This window comes from Schistocerca gregaria, chromosome X (assembly GCF_023897955.1).
Source record: "Schistocerca gregaria isolate iqSchGreg1 chromosome X, iqSchGreg1.2, whole genome shotgun sequence".
Lineage (NCBI taxonomy): Eukaryota > Metazoa > Arthropoda > Insecta > Orthoptera > Acrididae > Schistocerca > Schistocerca gregaria.
The window spans coordinates 371,944,017-371,970,115 of NC_064931.1; positions in this window are offsets into that span (position 1 = coordinate 371,944,017).

Sequence of the window (26,099 nt, forward strand, 5' to 3'; positions counted from 1 at the left end):
TGCTATGACACATGAAATTCCTTGAAGTCCACTTGTCTCTTGGCTCTGCGTTTGAAAAAACCCTAAATATTCCTGGCAAGGTCTCCACATTCCTATGGAAGGCTTTTGGACACTTCGCTTGCGCATGTATGCGCCGAGTGGCAAACACACTTCGTTACTAAAACTCCCGGGAAGTATATCTCGATCTGCTTGCCACCGAATTATAAACTTTCATTATGGTGTTGCAACCATATTCTCAAAAGCCAATAACATATTTAAATGAAGTGTTTTGCTGTTGGAACATTTTTACTAGACCGTTGTAGGGATTCTCTGCAATAGAAGCTTTCTTAATACTCACGTCTGCATCATTGTAAAATTTATATAACTCCCGAAACTTACTTTCAGTAAAGTAAAAGGAGAAGTGATACAAAATTATAACTTAAGAGAAATCTAATTTTAGGATTTAGCTGATTATTATTTCTAGAAGAGCTCTTGTAACTACTCACCAAAAACTTTGTTATAGAAACGGATCATCGCACAGGAACATTTTACAGTTCCAGTATCGGTGGACTCGTCCGTCATTTTGCAAAATTTGTCATGTTGTAACTTTTTCGCCGTAACCTCTTTGCGTGACACTCCAGTCACATTAGAACTTAAGGTCTGGGCAAACAATACTCGCGATCGAACGGGCTCGACACTTCCCGATACGCCGCAGCGTTCGGTACAGTATCGAGCTTGTTGGAGCAATCAAATGACATTTGACTCACGCAGTGAAAAGCCGTGAAACAGTAGAGGAAACAGCGCTAAAATCTACCGCTGCACAAACTCCTACTGTATTTGAACAAATTTAAAATATCGAGTTCTCATACAGTGTGTACGGAGATAAAAACACTTATGCTGATTTTTAAGAAAATAAAGACGGAAATGATTACCTCCAAAAAATATTGCTTGACTGAACCCATTAAAATATATTATTTGATTGTCATAGTCGGTAATGATTTATCGAAGAGGTGGAAATGAACAATTCAGCCACTGTTCATATATTTAAATAACATGTAAAAACTTTATCAGATTTTAATAAGTTTGAAAATAACGCGGCAAGATTAAGATGAAACAACCATGACAACTAATCAACAACTGAATGCTAAACAATCGGAATGTATTGCAATAACGTAACTGTAATTTTTATCGCGATGATAAATTACAGCGGAGTGGTCTGTCTTGCAGATAGTACCACCAGACCTCACCAGAGCGCTGGATGGCCGAAAGCTGGAGAACTACACAGAATCATGATCGTAAATCTTTTATTTATTTATTAGTTACCGTTTTCACGCGTGGCATACACCATTGAATATACTTCAGTGCGTTTTTCACAGTAATTTTTATTGTTAAAACCCATAGTGAATCAAAAACTTTAAGACGTGTCCTTATGATAGTACCGACAGAAGTCACTGGATCGCAGGCCCATCAAAAGATAGTGCAGAGCCCGAGATTGCCCGAACGGTGACGTAAAGTGTTCGAACAGTTCGAGTTGTGTTCAAATATAGCACTATTAGAAACTATGGCCTCCGCTTTGTAGCGTTTATGAATCATGGTCCGTGCAATATCCGAATCTGTAAATATTTCTTTCAACAAGTCGGATAAATAATCAGCTGTTAAAAAAGGCACATTATTTACGCCAGGTATATTGATAATTTAATTTCAGCTTTAGCAACTTTCCTCTCAATCAGTTACTCATTAGAGACAAATTAACAAGCTGAAGCTTGTCGTGCAGTAACCGACTGCACCTGGTCAGGTGCTTCTTACTTTTTGAATGGCTTTTAATGTTTTCAACTTCAGAAACTATACTTGTATTAAGGCATCTGCATCGCGCCCTGCACGGGTCACTATCGCGCACCAGTCAGTTACAGAACTCAGACATATATATTGAAACTCTTCTCGGATTTTTTTCAATTTATGCTCACGTCGTTCGGTTTTAGAGATTCCGCATATCTCTAGACGTTTTTCTGCCGGCTTGCGCGACAGTGAAGTGCTCGAGTTTTCTTCAAATTCCCTATCACTTCCATTTTTGTACATACTCAGAGTAACATGCAATGACATGAAGCACTCATAGTAACTGGACAGTAAATGAATGCAGCTGAGCGTACTACGACTGCGAAACACTTTTTGCTAAAAGTATCGTTTGCTGAAGTCGAAATCATGCCTCCTGATACAATGTCATCCTAAAGTTGTTATTACTATGACAGTTGCTTGTACTTAACACTTCCATTGGGGATTCCATTCTATCGTAGGGTAATTTACTGTTAATGTTTTCCAGTTATATGGGAATATCATTTGAAATGTCATTTTAACGCTTTGAAATTCAGGTGGCAGCACTATTTCTGAAACTTTATAATCCGACCTGTGTGCAAAACGTTATACAAAACAAAGTGATTCGTTATTGTTAGTTTTTTTAATTTTTTTCTAAGGTCAGGCTTTCAAAGTCTAATGCTCGATTTTAATCATTGAGCCGTTCGGCGCTCAGTCTTTCTGGCTGTAGTTGTTGATTGACAGAAACCGCATTGTCCTTAATCATGAATCCGTAACAAGTTACGCACATGTGATTAAATATACCAAGTGAACTAATTATTTCCCCAATAAATGTGTATGAACTATATTTGGTAAAAACTTAGGTCTTAGGCAAAATTCTCGTATGTTTGCGTACGATATTCGCTTTTACCTCGTAACTCGTTCAAATGATGAAATTCTTATATCCGCACGAGTATTCTCGTACATATCACGAGCCTGCTGCCCTTTTCTACCTTGTGTACGCGATATTACTGCCATCTGCACACGCGCATATCGCTATCCCATGAGTTTGTCTCCTCAGTGTAGATGCGTTGGACAAATCAATGGACACTAAACAAGATAGATGTTTTAGACACGTCAGTTGTCAGTAAACTCGACAGTGAAATAAATGTGAAAAAAGATACTTTTAAGCGAATCAGTGAATAAACATATTAGAAATATGAATGATAGGTTGGAGTCATATACTAACAACCAAGAAATAATTTGTCGAAATCTTGGGACGAAAATTGATCAAGAAATTTAGGACCGCACTGAGCTGAGTGAATCTGTAGATAAATTGAAAGGACAGCAGTAAATGCTCAAAATAGTACTAAGACACGGATGCAAGATTTTTAGAGAGCAATTAACAACAAGTTATCCGAACTGTAACAGCAATCAACGCAGACGTTCAGATTAAAACCCAGAGTTTAGAAACTAACTAAACCAAAAGGTGACTGAGTTCACAAACAAAGAGGTAGATCAGAAATCAACTAACATGTAGAAGGTTACAACTTTCACGCTAGGAGAGGCATGCCACAACCTAGAAAGCGCTGACGGAGAGAAACTGGATCCGAAGGGAAGCATCGTATAACTTTTACATTCCCGTGTAGTAGATTGATCCCTGCAGATCTCCCGGTAAAGAACCGTGTGTTAACCGGGGGGGCAAATCGGGCGGATCACGCAGTGGAAGGTTGAGAAATTTCAGAAGAAATTTTCAACAGATTTGAGGCCGAATACCGGTGATACGATAAGCAGAAGGAAACACATCAGGAATTCCTGAACGCTCCTTCATACCGACCACGTGGAGAAAAGAGCATAAAATCTTTCTGAGGCACATTGAGCGAAAAAGTTGAGTGCTTAAAAGATTTTGGACCAGGGGAACTACTGTTAAAGTTGCTACCCAGAAAATTACCTTGAAATGTCCAACGTTACGTTAGTTTGGTAGACTGTAATAAAAACACTCTTGAGACGAGGAGAAGAAGTTGATACGTGATATCGAGACAAAGATAACCGAACCATAATAATAATAATAATAATAATAATAATAACATACCCTGCCACAATAATAACAGTGCAGGTAATAACCGAAATAATGGGTATGGTTTGAGAATGGCCAGAGTTGAAAGAGGCAGAAGAGGAGGAAGTGGCTTCAGCTCTAGCAGGGGAAGTTACAATAGCCATTGTGACGGAAATAATTGTACGGAAAACGGAGGTCCGCTACAGTAGAAGGGCGTCTGCAGGAAGTGAAACGATGAAATGCTCCAGCAACAAAGACGACGTTATCACTTGAATAATAGACGAATGACCAACAGCGGGCACAGTGATGTATTTAATCGCGAGCAGATTCACATAGAAAAAAATGTGCGTGAAAATTAACGCAAAGATAACGAACTTCGCATACATAATATCCTGAAGCGCCAAAGAAACTGGTATAGGCATGTGTATTCAAATAAACAGATATGTTGGCAGTCAGAGCACGGCGCTGCTGTCGCCAACGTCTATATAAGACACCACGTGTCTGGTGCAGCTGTTGGATCGGTTACTGCTTCTACAATTTTAGGTTATCAAGATTTAGTGAATCTGAACGTGGCGTTATAGTCGGCGCACGAGCGACGGGACACACCATCTCCGAGTTAGCGATGAACTGGGGATTTTTGCGTACGACCGTTTCACGAGCGTACCGTGAATATCAGGAATCCGGTAAAACATCAAATCTCCGATATTGCTGCGACCAGAAAAAGATCCTGCAAGAACGGGAACAACGACGACTGAAGAAAATCGTTCAACGTGACAGAAGTGCAACCCTTCCGCAAATTGCTGCAGATTTCAATGCTCAGCCATCAAAAAGTGTCAGCGTGCGTATCAGTCAAAGAAACAGCATCGATATGGGCTTTCGGAGCAGAAGGTCCACTGTGTACCCTCGATGATTGCACGACATGAAGCTTTACGCCTCGCCTGGGCCCGTCAACACCGCCATTGGATTGTTGATGACTGGAAACATGTGGCTTGGTCGGCCGAGTCCCGTTTCAAATTGTATCGAGTGGATGGACGTGTACAGGAATGGAGACAACCTCATGAATCCAGGGACCCTGAAAGTCAGCAAGGGACTGTTAAAGCTGGTGGAGGTTCTGTAATGGTGTGTGAAATGTGCAGTTGGAGTGATATGGGACCCCTGATACGTCTAGATACGACTCTGACGTGTGACACATACGTAAGCATCCTGTCTGATCACCTGCATCCATTCATGTCCACTTCGCATTCCGGCGGACTTTGGCAATTCCAGCAGGACAATGCGACATCCCACATGTTCAGAATTTCTACAGAGTAGCTCCGGGAACAGTCGTCTGAGTTTAAACACTTCCGCTAGCCACCAAACTCCCCAGAGATGAAGATTATTGAGCATATGTGGGATTCCTTGCAGCGTGCTGTTCACAAGAGATCTCCACCACCTCGTACTCTTACGGATCTATGGAGAGCCCTGCAGGATTCAGGGTGTTAATTCCCTGCGGCACTACTTCAGACATTAATCGAGTCCATACCACGTCGTATTGCGGCATTTCTGCGTGGTCGAGGGGGCACTACGCGATATTAGGCAGATGTACCAGTGTATACTGGAAGTGACATCGAAAGAAATTTTAGGTCTTGTTCAAACAATAACGAATCAGGCGCGTATTAGTTGGGCAGCTGCGCCAACAATAGCTCAATATCCAGTTGCGACAAAGCAAACCGTATGAATGTGTGTTGTCCGTTCTTTCGGAAATATAATTTGATAGGCCTAGCTGGGCAATGAATCCACTTTCTTCATTGGGAATGCACAAATACGTCCGACCTCCTGCCGTAATCACGGAAGAGCGAATTTGGAGGAAATTGACAGGGGCTGCGGATAGGTGGCGCTCAGTGGGAGTGTGGATCGGTCGTGAGTCGCGCTGAGATAGTCAGTGCAGGTGCGATAACACTGTGTCTCGTATGGCCCAGTGGTTACCGCCCCTGCCTAGTAAGCAGAAGATCATGGGTTCGAATTTCGGACCTGTCCACAGTTTCAATCGTCGCTGTCGATTCTGCGTAATCACTGCTGACAGTAGTGATCCCTCTACTTTGCTTTCCTTTCTTCCCCTCTCCACCTTCAATTTACATATAAAGCAAACTGTTTCAGTCAGTGAAATCGAAACTGTGGTAAATAATAATCATTGGGTAATGCAACTCTGTCAAACGTATGATAGGTGAGAACAGTGAAAAAGGCAAAGGAAATTAAGTTTTGGTACGGAGAGTAGTCAAGGTATGAGACATATTAATAAATATAAAGTGTGTGAAAGGAAAAGGGTGAGCAACATAAGACAGATGTTGCGCAGTGTAGATGAAGTTAGTGAATAGAGAGATGAGGATGGGGCATGTGAAGTGCAAACGAATAAAAGTATAATGAATGCCATTACCGAGTGTATTGGAATTGTGCAGGAAGACAGAAACTCTGATACTGGCCAAACGTATGCATTTCTTGATGATTATATTAAGTTAGTAAATGAATCAGAAGACTGCAAAGCATACGAGTCAAGGCAGATATATTACGTTCAGATGTGAGTAATGAGGAAGGTGGAACAGTTGCTCCGTTAAAAATAAACAGTAAGAAATAAAACATGCCTTGTGTGAGACAGAAGAAGGAAAACGCAAATGAAACCCAAGGTATAGTTTCTGAACAGGATGGTGTTTTATGGAGTGATTTAGAAGTAGAAAAAGACTCGTTGTGGAAAGATAAGGGCAGTTAATCAGAACAGTGTGTACAAATCATAATTCCATAGATATGTGTAGAACAGAAACTCAAGATTTAGCAGACAGTGGTAGTAAGATCATTGTTGTTTCTGTTGTTTTACGAACACAATAAAACAGATTCAAATGTAGTTGAGATGCCTGTTATGGTTGTGCAGTTAACAGGTGCTGCTAGTATTTGCAGTAATAATAGGTACTACGGATATTTGTGGTAAACCTATTAGAGCTCAAGTTTTAATACAGTTTTCTATAATACGTGTTACATTTGAACATGACTTTGTAGCAGTAGCTCACCTGAATACTGATATAATTGTGAGCGCGGTTTCGTTGTTAAAACACAAAGCAAGAGGATGATAATGTGTTCAGCAGGGAAAGAAAAGGTGGAAATAAGTTTTGATGAAGTTACTTGTATGGATAAAGATCACGATAGTTAAGTGAAGAACGGAATAGGAACATGTAACTAACTGACCACAATGAGGCAACGAGCGTTAACGATACCAATAAACGAGGGCAAATTCGCTCATTCGCCTACAGCCACTGCGTCATAGGTGCAGGCTGGGCACTTTAAATAATGAGGCTTTTGGAGCTCGAGGACACATTCAGTGGTGCCGCCATTGTATTCATGTTTGCAGAGCCAGGCAGAATGGGGGTCTATTGAGTTTTAGTGAAAGTACTACAAGCTGATCGGTGATGGTCTGCCTCCTACTTGTTTGCTCACTTTAACGTCGAGGCGCAGCCAACTTGATGCAAACCACAGCTGTGATCTGACGCCGTTGCGTCCTGGGACATCACGGGTCAGGAGAAGAGTGGTGTGCTGCCAGCCTTCCACGCACTGAGGGTCATTCTTGGATGATCTGTAAGTTGTCATCTCCACACTATCCATGCTTCGAGCGTTTGATCAGTATCCTTGCTAACTCGTGAGCATCTGCTGCAGTCTTCATTGACCCATGGTGGGTGACTAGGGTCTAACTTTCACGACAGCTGACAGCCTGGACCAAGCACTCGGCCATCCTCATCGAAGTGTGCGACAGGCTATCTATTGGAGCGCTGGTTTGTAGGGCCGCACTGTACAGCAAATGTCTGAAGCGGGCAGTGCTTGCCCATCGCCACATTTCCGCCTGCCTCACAACACAACTGCCGCGGCACGCTGACCTGCGACTCCGGCTTCGCGACTCGCTGAAGAGGCGCGACAGCACTTCTTCATGGCACGCGCTGAGACCCAGCAACTCAAGGACGTTGTGAGGAAGCTTTATTACACTGTACACTCATCCTGGCGAATTAATGTTTTGCAGATATCGCTGTCTCTAACGCCACTAGGCGTTTCTCCAGACCACATTTCCACTCTCTATCCGTGGCCCAGTGCATACAAACCGACCACAGCTCCCTGTCTAGCAACAGTACGTTTTATACTCGTTCTCAAGTTCCATAGCGGATGGCCGCGCGTGGTAGCCGTGCGGCCTTGGGCGCCTTGCAACGGTTGTAAGACGTCGTGGTCTCCTGACCTTCATTCCTTACATATTCCGCCCTCACAATCATATTTCGCACATCAAGACGCTTCTTTCGAACCCAAACTCGATAAGATAAAGTCAATGTTGTATGAATTCATGTAAACGATATGCAAATAACAAGTAAGCGCACCATGGTTGAAATACTCGAGGCTGGCGTACACACATACATTCCAGACACGACAGTCACACGAGCCTTTAGTTCGTGAGAGGCAGACCGCACGCCAGGGGGCCAGTCCCTTCAGAGGACGACCCAGAGTAACTATGTCGGCCGGTGACCGCCCATAGAGCAGACAGCGGTTGCCCGAGTGAAAGGAGGAGCGACCCCGCGTTCGGCTCAAAAGCAAATTCCGCTACATTGTGTGGGAGCGACCAGCCTACGCATTCTTTACACATAGCACACAGTTTCAGTGATTTTCACAGGGAGACAGCAAATGCCAAACGCCGATACTACAGGTTTCCGGATTGGTCGCCTTACACGAAACGTCATCCTCCCGTTGTAAAAGAGCAATGCTGATTGGCAGACGATATTTGTGATGCCTTGAGCTAAAGGAGTAATGGAAGAGAACACGTAACGAGAGCGTGCGTGCTCGTACATGTACTCAAAGAGTGAGGAACAAGTCTCTCCTCAGTACCTCACTGGGAGAGCACCTCTGTCGAGAGCGAATCGAAGTGCGACTCTATATTGAGTCCTTGCGATTAAGCGTTGTTCACTGTGTTGGCCGACACACTTATTGTGCGGTGTGAATGGACAGAGTTATAGTTAAACGCCTGCGAGCGAATTTTGAGTGGCATCACGGTGGACTGGTTATTTGACCGGTGTACCACGCCAATAGTTAGACTAGGGGCGAATAGGAGTCCTTGACTTCATCAAGGTGTAGGGAGAGTTTGATTGGTGAAGGTTAATTCAGATAGAATGAGAGTTATCTTACTTGTCAGCAGCGAGCGGCGCAGATAGCAGTCATCGCAGCTTACGGTATTGGACGCTACAGCTATTGCGAGCCCTGTATTTCATCCACAACAGTACTCTTCACGGCATTTCACACGCGACAGCCTCGACTGTACCTAGCAACATTCTAATGGATAATTATTCAAGTTGAGTAGGTGCGGCTCTCAGCCATTCTGCCAAATCAATAACAATCTTAAACTTTGTATAGAAATTTCATTAGCGAATCCTATCCTTGAGAGGTAACTTCACATCCCCAAAAGAACCAGGATATAACTTGTTCAATTCATAACTAAAAACGCCATTGCGATTTCTCAGAATTTTTGCAAAATAAATAATAATTTTTGTTAGTTTCATGTTTTTTTTTACACTAACTAGCAGTACTCCAGTACCCAAGTACCCCACTAGTTACGTAAGAAATTTTGTGAATTTTTGTGTCATTTCCTTACAGCGGACGACTCCAGAAGATATTTATTGCTGAAAGTTTTTCAGGCATTTCTCTTTAGAACGTTAGGAGCGTCTGTCTGACTTCTATAGTAGTGTTAGGGTGGAAATTGCATCTTGCAGGAGCCACATGGTAAAGGATACATCTCAGATTAATCCATTGCTCAGAATAACATCTCAGAACAACCCCACACGCTCACAATGTGTGTGAATTCCTAAGGGACCAAACTACTGAGGTCATTGGTCCCTAGACTTACACACTACTTAAACTAACTTATGTCAAGAACAACACACACACACCAGTGCCTGAAGGATGATTCGAACCTCCGGCGGGAGGGACCGCGCAATCCGTGACATGGAACCTCAAACCGCGCGGCCACTCCACGCTGCACAAATTTCCAATTTCCGTAGCGCATGCTATACAGGGTGAACATTAATAGAACCGACAGAATGCAGAGACGGATTCCTGACTGGAAGAGGAGGAGTAAAGGTCCTATGAACATGTGTCCGGAAATAGGTCGTTGGCACGACAGATGGCGCTGATAAATGATAGTTCCTCTGACCACGTGCAGTGTGTTCCTAGTGTGCTGCAGGCTGTGTAATTGACGCAGTGTACCGCAAACAGCAGAATGGTCCTGAATTTGAGTCGGGAAGGAGCCGAGATGGTGCTTGTGTACGGCGAAGCAGATGGAAACGTTCGAGAGGCATCAAGGCTAAACCGAAACAAGTACCCTCATATACACCAACCACATCACACAAAATTTCGAGCCCTCTTTGGGCGTTAGTGTGATCATGGGTACTTTCAGACAGACAAACGTGCAGGAAGACGGTGAATTGTGGGTATACTAGATTTAGAGGACCGGGTTCTATAGGATATTGATACGAACCCTTGTACAAGCTCCAGGCAAGTGGCCCGCCGACATGGTGTAACACAGTATAATTATGTGTATCCTGCTTGACAACAGCTACTCTCCCTATCACCTACAACGAATGCAATGATTATCAACAGCGGATTTCCCTCTACTGAAAGGCTTTTTAGATGGTTTTTGCATCAGATCATCACAATTATGAAATTTCTGTCATCAGTCATCTTTACCGTCGAAGGAACCTTTACCAGAACTGACATCATCAATCTGTATAATCGTCATCTGTGGGCTACTGACACGGCACGTGGTCAGAGGAACTTTCGTTCGTCAGAGCCATCTACCGTGGCAACGGTGCATTTCCAGACACATTTTCATAGGACCTGTTTTCATCCATTTCCCGTCAGGAATCCGTCCTAGCACTTTTATTATTGCTCGCTCTGTATAATTTCCAACGAACTTGATGGATTTGAGATAAAAAAAAATTCGTGTGACTAGGGCCTCCCGTCGGGTAGACCGTTTGCCGGGTGCTAGTCTTTCGATTTGACGCCATTTCGGCGACTTGGGCGTCGATGGGGATGGCGTGATGATGATTACGACAACACAACACCCGGTCCCTGAGCGGATAAAGTCTTCGACACACCTGGGAATTGAACCAAGGCCCACATTTTACTTTTCTTTTTAATCTCATTTTGTTCGCTTTTGTTCGTTTCATCTGCTCGGGGCGGATGCCGTAAGACATCCGTTTAAGTTCGTTGTTGATCGATTAACTCAGTTTTTTTTTTATTACAGAGGACAGCTAACCCTCTGACCGAACACGCTGAGCTACCGTTCCGGCAGTCCTTAGGATTAACGTTCTGTCGTGCTGACCATTCAGCTACCGAGGGCGGACAGATTTGAGATGAGATTTATTAATGACACTGTACAGTTTCCTTTGGCGAAATATGAACACATAGTTGGCAATATTCCTTTTTTACATGGCGTCAATAGATGCTATTCAGGGGTACGCAACGTATTTTTCAAGTGTGTGTGTGTGTGTGTGTGTGTGTGTGTGTGTGTGTGTGTGGTGTGTGTGTGTGTGTGTGTGTGTGTGTGAATGCAAGTTACACCCTTTATATAATTTGTATGAAATACTTTGGAACGTAGCACAGAAAATTCCTATTGTTTTGATACTTTTGAGCAGAGGCCAGATGGATGCGTTGAAGCTACATTGTGATTCCATTTTAATGACCTCTAAAATACTAGCTTGTGAGTGCCTGTGTTGTTTCATTACTGTGCTGATATTGGCGGGAGAGGAGAAGGGACGAGGAGCGATGAGGGGAAGGGGGAGGGAAAGTGGGTGAGGACGGTTTTGGCATGTCATGTGATAGATAACGGGATATAGCTTGTTATCATCTTGGATTCTGACCTAATGTGTAGTAGAGTGTGGTGATTCTAGCCCACTTACACTTTCCAAGGTTGTTTGTAAAATGGTCCAGAGTGCCTTCAGCATTCGTATTCATATCATTTGTGAACCATTTCCTAAAATTAAAAAAAATTAAATAAAAACCTGTGGTCACATTGTCTTGGAGTAACTTGTGTTTCATGCGAAAGGAAGAAATTGTTACTTCTGAAGGTGTTTTTGGCGTAAACAAAAAAATCAGTTACTGACTCCGCCGAAATTAATATGCAACAACTGACGGTCTGGACCCTAAATCGCCGCAAAAGTCGCACTAAAATGAGCTCGCCGGCCGGGGTGGCCGAGCGGTTCTAGGCGCTTCAGTCTGGAACCGCGCGTCTGCTACGGTCGCAGGTTCGAATCCTGCCTCGGGCATGGATTTGTGTGATGTCCTTAGGTTAGTTATGTTTAAGTAGTTCTAAGTTCTGGGGGACTGATGACCTCAGATGTTAAGTCCCATAGTGATCATAGCCATTTGAAACATTTAACATAAGCTCGGGACTTTATAGGAACACTACCTTCCTTCCTCTGAGCTTGTGATGGGCCCTTCTCATGGCCTTCGTCAAAACTTAAGAATCAGCGAAAAAAGGACGAAAGAAAACAGAGCCGGAAATGTTGTCTGTACTTTTCGTAGGAAATAGGCCTCAGATTTACAAAAATGTGTGTGAAATCTTATGGGACTTAACTGCTAAGGTCGTCAGTCCCTAAGCTTACACACTACATAAACTATATTATCCTAAGGACACACGCACGCACACACACACACACACACACACACACACACACGCCCGAGGGAGTACTCGAACCTCCGCCTCAGATTTCTCAGAAAATTTTGCGCTTTAACTGCTTTCGGCCTTCTTTTAGTGCTGGACGCTAACAGAATTGTTATAAGACCGCCCGTATGAAAAATAGACGGTACAGAGGCGTTTGTGTAGCATATACCTCTGATGAAAGGAGCGCGTTGTCCAACGGACGGAAGTTCGGAGCTTCGTATCGATCAGGACTTTTTCTTCTTTTGTGAAGAAGTTCCTCAAAGGCGTCTGTCGCACGGAGGAGTGGGGACTAGTGTGCCCGAAAGATTGTAGGATCGGCAGAACTGGCACTGTAAGAAAGATCTAAGGCAGGTCGTTGCATGTGCCACTAGATGACCTACTGCACTTTGCGAAGTCACTTCCTCTCCTCCACAACAACATATCGAGAAATATACCTCCTACGACAAAAGTGATTCATAAAAACTATGTTGCAGACATTGGAAGGCATCACATGTTATCGATACTATTTTCGTCCTAGACGCCGCTGCGTTCGATGGAAACTGAGTCTAGTTTATGTTAATTGGGGACCCTCACAGGCTTTTTTTCCCTATGAGTAAGTGCTAAAAGTAATATAACTGTTTACACATACCCAAGTTTGGTAGATTCTTTCCGTTAGGCTTTGTTCCATCATCAGGTGGAAATTTCCGTGTTTAGTTCATGTGCAGTTTCGTTGTGTTCTTTTCTCGAGAATACTGTATTTGAGTTTAACACATTAACAGTTTATAAAGTTTACCATAGATATTACATGTTTAGCGTCCCCTGACTTATAGAAATGTTTTTATATTATTTCGTCTTATGATTTGCAAAGTTTAAAAAAGTTATACATCAATCGACGATGCTGTTTACTCTTTTCTACACAGTTTATGCATGAATGAGATCAGTATTTACTTTCTTTCAATAGTGCCACCTATAGAATTTAAAAACACGTAATGCCCACTCTTCTCTTTCTTTTGGCTTTATCCCACAGCTGTATGTGTTCGGTATGGCTATCATCGCAAATGGCATTGTTAATGTTTGAGAGTGGGTGCATGCACTCCCTGACGTCAACCCTTTTGCTTCCTCACCCCGTCCTGGGACAGAATTAGTGTAACGCAACTGTCAGCGCGTAATGTCATTGATTTGGAAGTATGCAAACTATTTCTCTATGTTTGTAAATCGTGTAACTGAGTCGAAACGACATCCAGATTGGCTGACAAACAGGTCCTCATCGTTTATACGCTGGGCGGAATCGATCTGTAGCCAGCACACCTGCCCAAATCCCGGAAACGGCGTGCCAAATGTGCGGCTATCCAGTTGTGTAAAAATAATAATATCCGTTGCCTGACCGTGAAGTGAAGCACCCAGGAAACATCATCGGACGCAAAGTACAGGCCTAGTAGGGTAAAAAAAGGGGTATCAACAGCGTCAGACGTTGAGTGATTTCTGTGAAGGACATGTAGTTGCCACATACACGTCTGAGTGTTATCGGCACCTGACACAGTTTGAGAGTAGTTTCATTATGGATTTCCATTTGGCTGGCTGCTAGAATCTCCAATATCCGGATTTGAGGTGAGGGGGGGGGGGGGGGCATTCGGGACGAGAGTGGTCCAAAGCTGGACCACGTAGGAACATAAGAGCAGGAATACTCGTCGCTAATGTTTACTATACCTGATGCCCACAAGAGTAGGTCACCATATTTTACACCTAGAAAACTGTAGCCCCTTCACGTCTGTGTCTGCCATTCGAGAACAAGTTCAAAATGTTTCAAATGGTTCTGAGCACTATGGGACTTAACATCTGAGGTCATCAGTCCCCTAGAACTACTTAAACCTAACTAACCTAAGGGCATCACACACATCCATGCCCGAGACAGGATTCGAAACTGCGACCGCAGCGCGGTTCCGGACTGGAGCGCCTAGATGAGAACAAGTTATGCGTGCAGCATTCTGTGCTATCCTGCAACACTACCTTCTACATAATATTATCATAGCAGTAGCTGGAGTAGGGAAGTACCACCCCATGCGAAGGCTGCACACCACAAAAAAAAAAAAAAAATGGCTGCGTTTGAAGAGGTAGCGTGACTCAGAAGCATAGACTGCTGATGAACAGCATCTCATTGTGTTCAGCGATGAATCACGGTTCTGCACTCCCCGGGATGGCCATCGTCGAAGAGTGTGGTGGTGACCTGGGAAGAGAGGTGACATTCTTCCAGTGTTTTGGGAAGATACAGTGGCGCTACTCCTGGCATTGTGGTGTGAGGGACCATCCGATATGACTTTAGATCAAGGTTGTTAGTGATCGAGGGAACTCTAACGGCACAATGGTACGTCACATATCCTGCACCTTCGTGTGTTACCTCTCGTGCAAGAGTATTGGATCCTATTTTTCCAGATGACAACGCTCGTCCACACACAGCACGAGTTTCTGTGCAATGTCTGCTTGATGTTGAGGTAGTCTCACGTCAGCAAAATCCCCAGATCTGTCCCTCACAAAACATATGTGGGACCATCTCTGTCATCAACTCTTATCCATTGCCAGTGTCAAGGATATCAAGAACCAGATACAAGAGTTGTGGGTCAAGAAAAGATACAACGGCTTTATGACATCCTTCCCAACTGGAACAGTGCATGCAGCCGGGCCTCAGGGAGTGTAACGTCCTGCTGATACATGGGCTTATACTGCCAAGTTCTTTGTAAATTTGACTTGATGTGTAATCACTGAATCACACCATATACTCTCTCGACCTGTGAAGTTCCATTTTGTTTCCTCCTCCTTTTCTGGGGGCTTCACTTTTTTGCCACGCAGTGCATCTATCAAAACGACATTTCTTAATAAATATTTAGCTCCGTAGATACAGTTTGCAGAGTCCTCAAAAACGTGGATAAATTGTTAATAGCTGGTAAACTAACGCAACAAAAATTATGAAATACTGCAGCCAGTGTATGTTTCCTCATTTGAACTTTGAGTTTCATTATATCTACTAAATTGGATTTTAAATTTATCTGTTTTGAAAAATAATAGACGCTGCTGTACATACAAGAAGATGGTGCATAATAAATAAAAATAAATAGGATCAACTGTTTGTTGTTGTTGTGGTCTTCAGTCCTGAGACTGGTTTGATGCAGCTCTCCATGCTACTCTATTCTGTGCAAGCTTCTTCATCTCCCAGTACCCACTGCAACCCACATCCTTCTGAATCTGCTTAGTGTAGTCATCTCTTGGTCTCCCACTACGATTTTTTCCCTCTACGCTGCCCTCCAATACTAATTTGGTGATTCCTTGATGCCTCAGAACATGTCCTACCAACCGATCCCTTCTTCTGGTCAAGTTGTGCCACAAACTTCTCTTCTCCCCGATCCTATTCCATACTTCCTCATTAGTTATGTGATCTGCCCATCTTATCTTCAGCATTCTTCTGTAGCACCACACTTCGAAAGCTTCTATTCTCTTCTTGTCCAAACTATTTATCGTCCATGTTTCACTTCCATACATGGCTACACTCCATACAAATGCTTTCAGAAATGGCTTCCTGACACTTAAATCTATACTTGATGTTAACAAATTTCTCTTCTTCAGAAACGCTTTCCTTGCCATTGCCAGTCTACATTTTTTATCCTCTCTACTTCGACCATCATCAATTATTTTGCTCCCCAGATAGCAAAACTCCTTTACTACTTTAAGTGTCTCATTTCCTAATCTAATTCCCTCAGCATCACCCGACTTAATTCGACTACATTCCATTATCCTCGTTTTGCTTTTGTTGATGTTCATCTTATATCCTCTTTTCAAGACACTATCCATGCCATTCAATTGCTCTCCCAAGTCCTTTGCTGTCCTCTAGCCAGCCCTGCTTAGCTATTTTGCACTTCCTGTCGATCTTATTTTTGAGACGTTTGTATTCCTTTTTGCCTGCTTCATTTACTGCATTTTTATACTTTCTCCTTTCATCAATTAAATTAAATATTTCTTCTGTTATCCAAGGATTTCTACTAGCCCTCGTCATTTTACCTACTTGATCCTCTGCTGCCTTCACTACTTCATCCCTCAAAGCTACCCATTCTCCTTCTACCGTATTTCTTTCCCCCATTCCTGTCAATTGCTCCCTTATGCTCTTCCTGAAACTCTGTACAACTTCTGGTTCTTTTAGTTTATCCATGTCCCATCTCCTTAAATTCCCACCTTTTTGCAGTTTCTTTAGTTTTAATCTACAGGTCACAACCAATAGATTGTGGTCAGAGTCCACATCTGCCCCTGGAAGTGTCTTACAATTTAAAACCTGGTTCCTAAATCTCTGTCTTACCATTATATAATCTATCTGATACCTTTTAGTATCTCCAGGCTTCTTCCATGTATACAGCCTTCTTTTATGATTCTTGAACCAAGTGTTACCTATGATTAAGTTGTGCTCTGTGCAAAATTCTACCAGGTGGCTTCCTCTTTCATTTCTTTGCACCAGTCCATATTCACCTACTACGTTTCCTTCTCTCCCTTTTCCTACTACCGAATTCCAGTCACCCACGACTATTAAATTTTCATCTCCCTTCACTATCTGAATAATTTCATTTATTTCATCATACATTTCTTCAATTTCTTCGTCATCTGCAAAGCTAGTTGGCATATAAACTTGTACTACTGTAGTAGGTGTGGGCTTCGTATCTATCTTTGCCACAATAATGCGTTCACTATGCTGTTTGTAGTAGCTTACCTGCGTTCCTATTTTCCTATTCATTATTAAACCTACTCCTGCATTACCCCTATTTGATTTTGTGTTTATAACCCTGTAGTCACCTGACCAGAAGTCTTGTTCCTCCTGCCACCGAACTTCACTAATTCCCACTATATCTAACTTTAATCTATACATTTCCCTTTTTAAATATTCTAACCTACCTGCCCCATTAAGGGATCTGACATTCCACGCTCCGATCCGTAGAACGCCAGTTTTCTTTCTCCTGATAACGACATCCTCTTGAGTAGTCCCCGCCCGGAGATCCGAATGGGGGACTATTTTACCTCCGGAATATTTTACCCAAGAGGACGCCATCATCATTTAATCATACAGTAATGCTGCATGTCCTCGGGAAAAATTACGGCTGTAGTTTCCCCTTGCTTTCAGCCTTTCGCAGTACCAGCACAGCAAGGCCGTTTTGGTTTGTGTTACAAGGCCAGATCAGTCAATCATCCAGACTGTTGCCCCTGCAACTACTGAAAAGGCTGCTGCCCCTCTTCAGGAACCACAGGTTTGTCTGGCCTCTCAACAGATACCCCTCCGTTGTCGTTGCACCTACGGTACGGCTATCTGTATCGCTGAGGCACGCAAGCCTCCCCATCAACGGCAAGGTCCATGGTTCATGGGGGGAGGGATCAACTGGTATAAGAGATTATTTGAAGGGACACGTTTCACTGCAGTTCCATATTACTTTTGTGTGTCCGTAGCTAATATTTACATTCAGAATTACATCTGACATCTGGTTATCGCTTTTGGTTTCTCTACATTTATAACACCTCTAGAATATGTAGCTTGGTTGTGTATGAAACATTGTGATTGCTTTATTCATGTCTGTTATTTTGTTTCTTGTTTCGTGCAGATTAGTCAAGCAATTTTACGTTTCACGTATTTTTTATACGATTTATTGTAGTGAGGTGGAACGAGGCATTTTAAATTCATATTTCACATTAGTATGTAAATATGGCTAAATTCCGACCGTTTACAATCTTTTTATGTACAGATGTGAATTAGTAACTCCTACCCACCACCTTTTACATTTAAGTAAATAGAAATTCTACAGGATGGAAATTATCAAATAGATGGTTTTTTTAGTTTGTTTTAAAATTTAAGACATTTTATGTCACAGAGCAAGTGACTACAAATGTTCGTAGCAATATTATGCACGCCTTTTTGCGCTAAAACCAAGCCTAATGTGGAATAATGAAAGTCATTTTTTTTCTTTTGGTAATTATGAACATCTTTCTGAACTCTAGTTGGCTGTTTACAGTCAACTTCATAAGGGAATAAATATTTTGTGAAGCAGTAGTCAAAATGGCTAATCTCTCAAACAGATGCCCAGGAGCTCGTGAGTCAGCACTACATATTGATCTGTTTTTTCCTGACAGTCAGCAATGAGACAAGCCATCTGAAAAGTTTGATGAAGATAAAAAATTTCATAGACAAAATCTTTTAATAGTCCAGATCGCAATTGTATAACACGCAGTGAGTACTAGTTTCTGCTTGATATTGAGCCATCTTCTGGTCTGGAATGAGAACAGAAAATTGCAGTTAAGGGAGAAGAACTATGACAAATTAATTAAAATTACAATAAATATAAATGACTCTAATAAATACCAATTATCAATTCTAGTGTAGTATCTGATCGTAAGATTAGGTGAAGACACAATGTCATTAGCATAGCAGTAGGTCATATATAAGATCACATTGAAATAATAGCATATACCATTATGATGAAACATTATGTAGGCAAAACCTAAAAAATAAATAGCCAAAGCAATTACAAACGTGAAACAAAATGCAACCAATTAGTGTAAGTACGTGAGGAACAAACCTTTCTTACCAAAACACAGTAGCACATAATATTTTGTATAGAATCTCATATGTTCAGCGGCAGGTGCTATGTGGACAATTCAGAGAAATAAGCAAACTAACAGGCAGTGAGTGCTTATATTCACACGAAAGCGACATGCCGATAGGTTCCAGGCGAATAGACATAACTACGAGAATAAAAAATATAAATAGAGAAATATAATAAAAGAAAAAATATAAAAAAGTAGTAAACAATAAACTTTACATATTAAAAGCACAAATATTAAAAAACAATACATGCAAATGTGCACGCAAATGAAAACTGAAGGAAACACTTCACGGCATTCGCTTCAGAACTGCTGCAAATTCGTCGGGCAATAGACCGCGCCGCTCAAACTATCTGTTCCGACTTTTGCACCACTTGCTGGCACAACTGCGCCAAAGACTGAGACGATGTGGAGTTTTGCAGTTATTTATTGAACTTTCTTTACAATTTCTTTCTTGTCGTCGCTGCCCAGCCCAGCTGATCCCTCCTCTTGGTTCAAATGGCTCTGAGCACTATGGGACTCAACAGCTGTGGTCATTAGTCCCCTAGAACTTAGAACTACTTAAACCTAACTAACCTAAGGACATCACACACATCCATGCCCGAGGCAGGATTCGAACCTGCGACCGTAGCAGTCGTACGGTGTAGATTCTCGGACAATGCGCGCAACGTGCGCCGCTGATCGCACTCAGGAGCCCCAGGCCACCAGTGCTCCGCTGAAGCCAGGATGCCCTGTGGTTGAGATGAACTCGTCACCGCTCGGCGGTGAACGCCTACGGAGCCGCATCGCCGTGAGGTCAGCTGCCGACGCCTGCTGCACCGGCGACGTCCGCGAGGTCCCGTCATGGACGGACCACGCGCCGTGGGGCCGGGTTGCCGTGAAGTCCGGGCGTCAGTCCCTGGCGGCGCCTGTGACCAAGACCGCGCTGCGGCCGGTCCTGCTGGAAGTTCTGCCGACCAAACTCGGGCCGATCTCCAGAGCTGAAGTTGATATCTGGCGGCAAACGGATGACTCCTGCGAGCTGGAACAGACTTCCAGAATCGTCACCTACGAAGATTGAACATTCGGACACGGACCACGTCCGTCCTCAGATCCGAACTGCTTCCTAATGACTTCTGTCTGTTGCTGCCTGCGCTCCACTATTTATATCCGGCAGGAGGACGTTTTTTACCCTCGGTGGTAGCTTTATGTTATTACACCCGCAGTATATTGCAGCGGAACTTAGCGTGCTGGCCTCACTTCCCCTTACTCAGCACTCTCCAGGCTTCGCTTGGCGCTCGGTCTGTGTACGTCCTTGCATCAGTCTGTTGGTAGACTGCTGCTGTCATCAAGGGTATCTGTGCTTGCCTACTTCGCAACGCCTCGGTCGCCGTCGTGCGTCTGTTCTGCCATTCTCCACTGCGTTAAGCAACGCTTACTACATGTGGCCGCAACATATCAGCACCACTGGAACTACTAAGAGTGTCCTACGACTTCCACATCGCTGGAAATGGGTTGTACACAATGCTGGTGAATACTTTGAAGGTCAGTAAAATTTTGAAACACGTGTCTATTTTGTACGAGCTGGAAATAAATACTTGCCACTATTAAAGTTCCAACCCTCGTATTTGCACGCCAGTACCGCAAATGGACGTCCACTGAGGCGCGACAGGTGGCTTTCTCATATTAATCACGTTTTCTGCTCCATAGGACACATGGCCGTTGGCGTGTACGGCCCTTCAACAATCGTCAGATGGATCCGAGCTGTAGAAGGAGCGTTAGGGTCTGGCAAAAGTTTTCGTGGCATTTCCTGGGCGATCTCGTCATTCTGGAAGGCACAATGGATCACACTGGATCGTGCATCTATCCTTGGGGACCATGTCCATCCCTACATGCAATTTGCTTTTTCCATGGGACAATGGCATCTATCAGCAGGACAACGCAACATCTCACTCAGATCGCAGTGTACGTCCATGGTTCAAAGGGCAATTGGATGAGTTTTTCGTACTCCCCTAGCCACCAAACTCCTCGGATTTAAATCCAATCGACAGTCTGTAGGACCATCTCAATCGGGCTTTCACGCCTTGGATACTCAACCGAGAAACCTAGGGCAGCTGGCCACGGCACTGGAGTCAGCAGGGCTCCACATCCCTATCGGTACCTTTCAGAACCTCATTGACTCTCCTCCTGCACGTCCGCGCCGAAAAATGTGGTCATCACATTGATGAGTCTGGACCGTGTATTACATTTGTGAAAGCCAGGAGGCCCCAAATACTTGTAGTATCCCTTGTAAGGTTTGTATACAGTGAATGTGTTGAGCTCAAATCCTGTGCTCTCCAGCTAAGAACATAACTAAGATGCATAAACTGCAGGAATGACACATCAGTTTCAAAATATTTCTTCTTACTAATCCATCAAATTTATCGATCAATGAAAGTAATAAATTTAAACATCATGTTACCTTCCATTCAGAAGGCTGTTGCACTCAGTGACTGTTGTATTTTATTTAAACATGCTAGATATTTTGATATCATTGCTTCCCCTGGAGAGATGTACATGACTTAAAAAGCGAAGCTGCCTCCTGATGGTGTAGCGAATGCTTCGTAGCGCGGCGTGAATAAAAAGCTTAAAATTTTGTGCCTGGTTACATTCTGTTTTTATTTATAAGTAATTTTTGTCTGAAACTTGTTTGCTAAATTAATGACACTAAAATCGGTGAAAAAAGCGTAAAAGTTTTTTAACAAGCATGCTTATTTTAACGGCATACGGTGATTTTAAGTAATAATAAATAAATAAAATCTAACTTTTATGCAACTGCCAGCCGTTTGAATTTGCTTTGTCGATGTGTACCACGAGGAGGTCGAGCGAAAGGACTTCACACACCACATGCCTCGATAAAGGCCGATCATTTTGACTATGTCAGCCTTCATAAGAGGACGTAGTGAGCCAAACATATGTAAAATTACCACAGCTTTGGTGAAGACAAACTACAGTCATTCAGTGGAAGCTCATCACTGTTATTTTGCAGGCTGTTCCACATCATCGCGAGTCGTAGGGTCGCATAGTGAAATAAATCTACGTTTACGAAGGAAGCATGATATTTAAAGTCTGCTCACGCAGACTGCTTGTGGTCCACTTTGAACAAAGTGTAGTTCCATAACAGTATCTTTTTGTAGATATGTCTTTTATTTGAAATCACTGTAAGGAACTAAACTAGGCCTACGTTTTAAAAAAAATGCCGTTTGACTTATTTTCACCGACTGCAGTGTTTGTAGTGTGCTAATTAGAAAACAGTTGCAGACAAAAGTCCTGTAGATTTTAGCACAGATTCGTGATATGCGAAACAATTAGGGTTTCCTCTTTGAAAGTTATTAAATTGCACAATTTTTCACCGACTGTAACACTGGCTTCGATTAAACTATTGTAACAGTGAGGATGTCCAGATTTAGGTTTCCCGTTGTTTCATAAATCACAAAGGCCTATATCGAATGCTGACATGGTTCCTATATCCAACACACGGGCGATTTCGTTTCCCACCCTGGCCCCACCCGAGTTTGTGGTCTGCTCAAACAACCTCCTGGTCGACAAGAGCCTAACTCCTTCCTTCCTACATCCGGGACAAGTTCTAAGTGAAACTGCAGAGGCGGATACGTAATAGGAGCACAGACATCCCAGTTCTGCCATGTCGAGATACACCCAACTCCCGCTTCCAAGGTGTAAGGCCTATATGAAATTTAAACAGCCTTTAAACTTATTCATTTTTTGTAGTAGCAGCAGCCAAGTGCTATGTCAGTTATTCAACTGTGGGAACTTTGTGTGTTCATGAACTTAATACGTCATCACTTCTTTTCACAAAACGTGGAAGTGTAAAATTGTTCCAGGCAGGATACGCCCCTGGTCGTTGATTGGAGGAAGTAACTGCGTATTCATCTCAAGGACTGCTACACGTCAATCTCTGTTTGTTAGCCTATTGTTTTAGAAGCTGCGGAAGTTAGTCACCACTTCTCTTCCGCTCGCTACGTGACACACGCGCCGTATGAATTACTGTGTGAGCATGCAGAGATTACTGAATGTAGTCATTCCGATTGTGGCTGTTGAAGATATTAATTGCGAATGTCGTTTCGATTCGATATTTTGTGATTTACAAGAATATTGGGATGTTGAAGTCCAGTGTACGACGTTAAATCGTAACACGTTGGAACAAACATTCCCGCATTCTGAACGCATGGTGGTATAGGTATAGCAATGTTTGAAATGGCAAAATGTCGCAACTGCAGACGTGATAAAATTTTTAGTAGCCATAAACGGAATGACTACATTCAGTAATTACATAAAGGCTGTGGACTAAGATCGCATTTAAAAAATCATGCAGAAATTGTCACCGAAATACGAGCCAGAAATCCGCCACAGTGAAAAGCCTCTAAGGGCAATGTAAATTAGATTACGGCTTAACGTTGTGTCGAGGACTGGCTCATTAGAAACAGGGCGTATGATCGCTTTTCAAAGCGATCATTCGAGTATTTGCTTTAGTGTTTTAGAGAAACTACGGAAAACTAAACTCACGTCCGCCAGATGGGGATGTGAATCCCTGTCCTCTCGGATAGGAGTCTAGAGTAACACCTCGGCAGTATGATCGATTTACTGGGAAAACACAGGCTGTGCTCTCTGTTTTCATCAAGTAATCAGTGCTGGTTTATGTGTAAAGACCGTTGTGCACATTGTTCTTTAAAGCATCTATAGCCGAATTAAGTTAATAATTGGCTCCTTCTACCGACCCCCAGACTCCGATGATACAGTTGCGGAACAGTTCAGAGAAAGTTTGAGTCTCGTAACAAATAAATACCCCACTCATACTGTTATAGGTGGTGGGGACTTCAACCTACCCTAGGTATGTTGGCAAAAATACTTGTTCAAAACCGGTGGTAGGCAGAAAACGTCTTCCGAGATTGTCCTAAATGCTTTCTCCGAAAATTATTTCGAGCAGTTAGTCCACGAACCCACGCGAATTGTAAATGGTTGCGAAAACACACTTGACCTCTTAGCCACAAACAATCCAGAGCTGATAGAGAGCATCATGACTGATACAGGGATTAGTGATCACAAGGTCATTGTAGCTAGACTCAATACCATTTCTTCCAAATCCATCAGAAACAAACGCAAAATAATTTTATTTAAAAAAGCGGATAAAGTGTCTCTAGAAGCCTTCCTAAAGACAATTTCCATTCCTTCCGAACTGACTATGCGAATGTAGACGAGATGTGGCTCAAATTCAAAGATATAGTAGCAACAGCAATTGAGATACTCATACCTCATAAATTGGTAAGAGATGGAACGGATCACCCGTGGTACACAAAAAAGATCCGAACGCTGTTGCAGAGGCAACGGAAAAAGCATGCGAAGTTCAGAAAAACGCGAAATCCCGAAGATGGGCTAAAATTTACAGACGCACGAAATTTGGCACGTACTTCGATGCGAGATGCCTTTAATAGGTTCCACAACGAAACATTGTCTCGAAATTTGGTAGGAAATCCGAAGAAATTCTCGTCGTATGTAACGTACACAAGCGGCAAGACGCAGTCAATACCTTCGCTGCGCAGTGCCGATGGTACTGTTATCGACGACTGTGCCGCTAAAGCGGAGTTATTGAACGCAGTTTTCCGAAATTCCTTCACCAGGGAAGACGAATGGAATATTCCAGAATTTGAAACACGAACAGCTGCTAGCATGAGTTTCTTAGAAGTAGATACCTTAGGGGTTGCGAAGCAACTCAAATCGCTTGATACGGGCAAGTCTTCAGGTCCAGATTGTATACCGATTAGGTTCCTTTCAGATTACGCTGATACTATAGCTCCCTACTTAGCACTCATATACAACCGCTCGCTCACCGATAGATCTGCACCTACAGATTGGAAAATTGCGCAGGTCGCACCAGTGTTCAAGAAAGGTAGTAGGAGTAATCCATCGAACTACAGACCTAGATCATTGACGTCGGTTTGCAGTAGGGTTTTGGAGCATATACTGTATTCAAACATTATGAATCACCTCGAAGGGAACGATCTATTGACACGTAATCAGCATGGCTTCAGAAAACATCGCTCTTGTGCAACGCAGCTAGCTCTTTATTCGCACGAAGTAATGGCCGCTATCGACAGGGGATCTCAAGTTGATTCCGTATTTCTAGATTTCCGGAAAGCTTTTGACACCGTTCCTCATGAGCGACTTCTAATCAAGCTGCGGAGCTATGGGGTATCATCTCAGTTGTGCGACTGGATTCGTGATTTCCTGTCAGGAAGGTCGCAGTTCGTAGTAATAGACGGCAAATCACCGAGTAAAACTGAAGTGATATCAGGTGTTCCCCAGGGAAGCGTCCTGGGACGTCTACTATTCCTGATCTATATAAATGACCTGGGTGACAATCTGAGCAGTTCTCTTAGACCGTTCGCAGATGATGCTGTAATTTACCGTCTAGTAAGGTCATCCGAAGACCAGTATCAGTTGCAAAGCGATTTAGAAAAGATTGCTGTATGGTGTGTCAGGTGGCAGTTGACGCTAAATAACGAAAAGTGTGAGATGATCCACATGAGTTCCAAAAGAAATCCGTTGGAATTCGATTACTCAATAAATAGTACAATTCTCAAGGCTGTCAATTCAACTAAGTACCTGGGTGTTAAAATTACGAACAACTTCAGTTGGAAGGACCACATAGATAATTTTGTCGGGAAGGCGAGTCAAAGGTTGCGTTTCATTGGCAGGACACTTAGAAGATGCAACAAGTCCACTAAAGAGACAGCTTACACTACACTCGTTCGTCCTCTGTTAGAATATTGCTGCGCGGTGTGGGATCCTTACCAGGTGGGATTGACGGAGGACATCGAAAGGGTGCAAAAAAGGGCAGCTCGCTTTGTATTATCACGTAATAGGGGAGAGAGTGTGGCAGATATGATACACGAGTTGGGATGGAAGTCATTACAGCATAGACGTTTT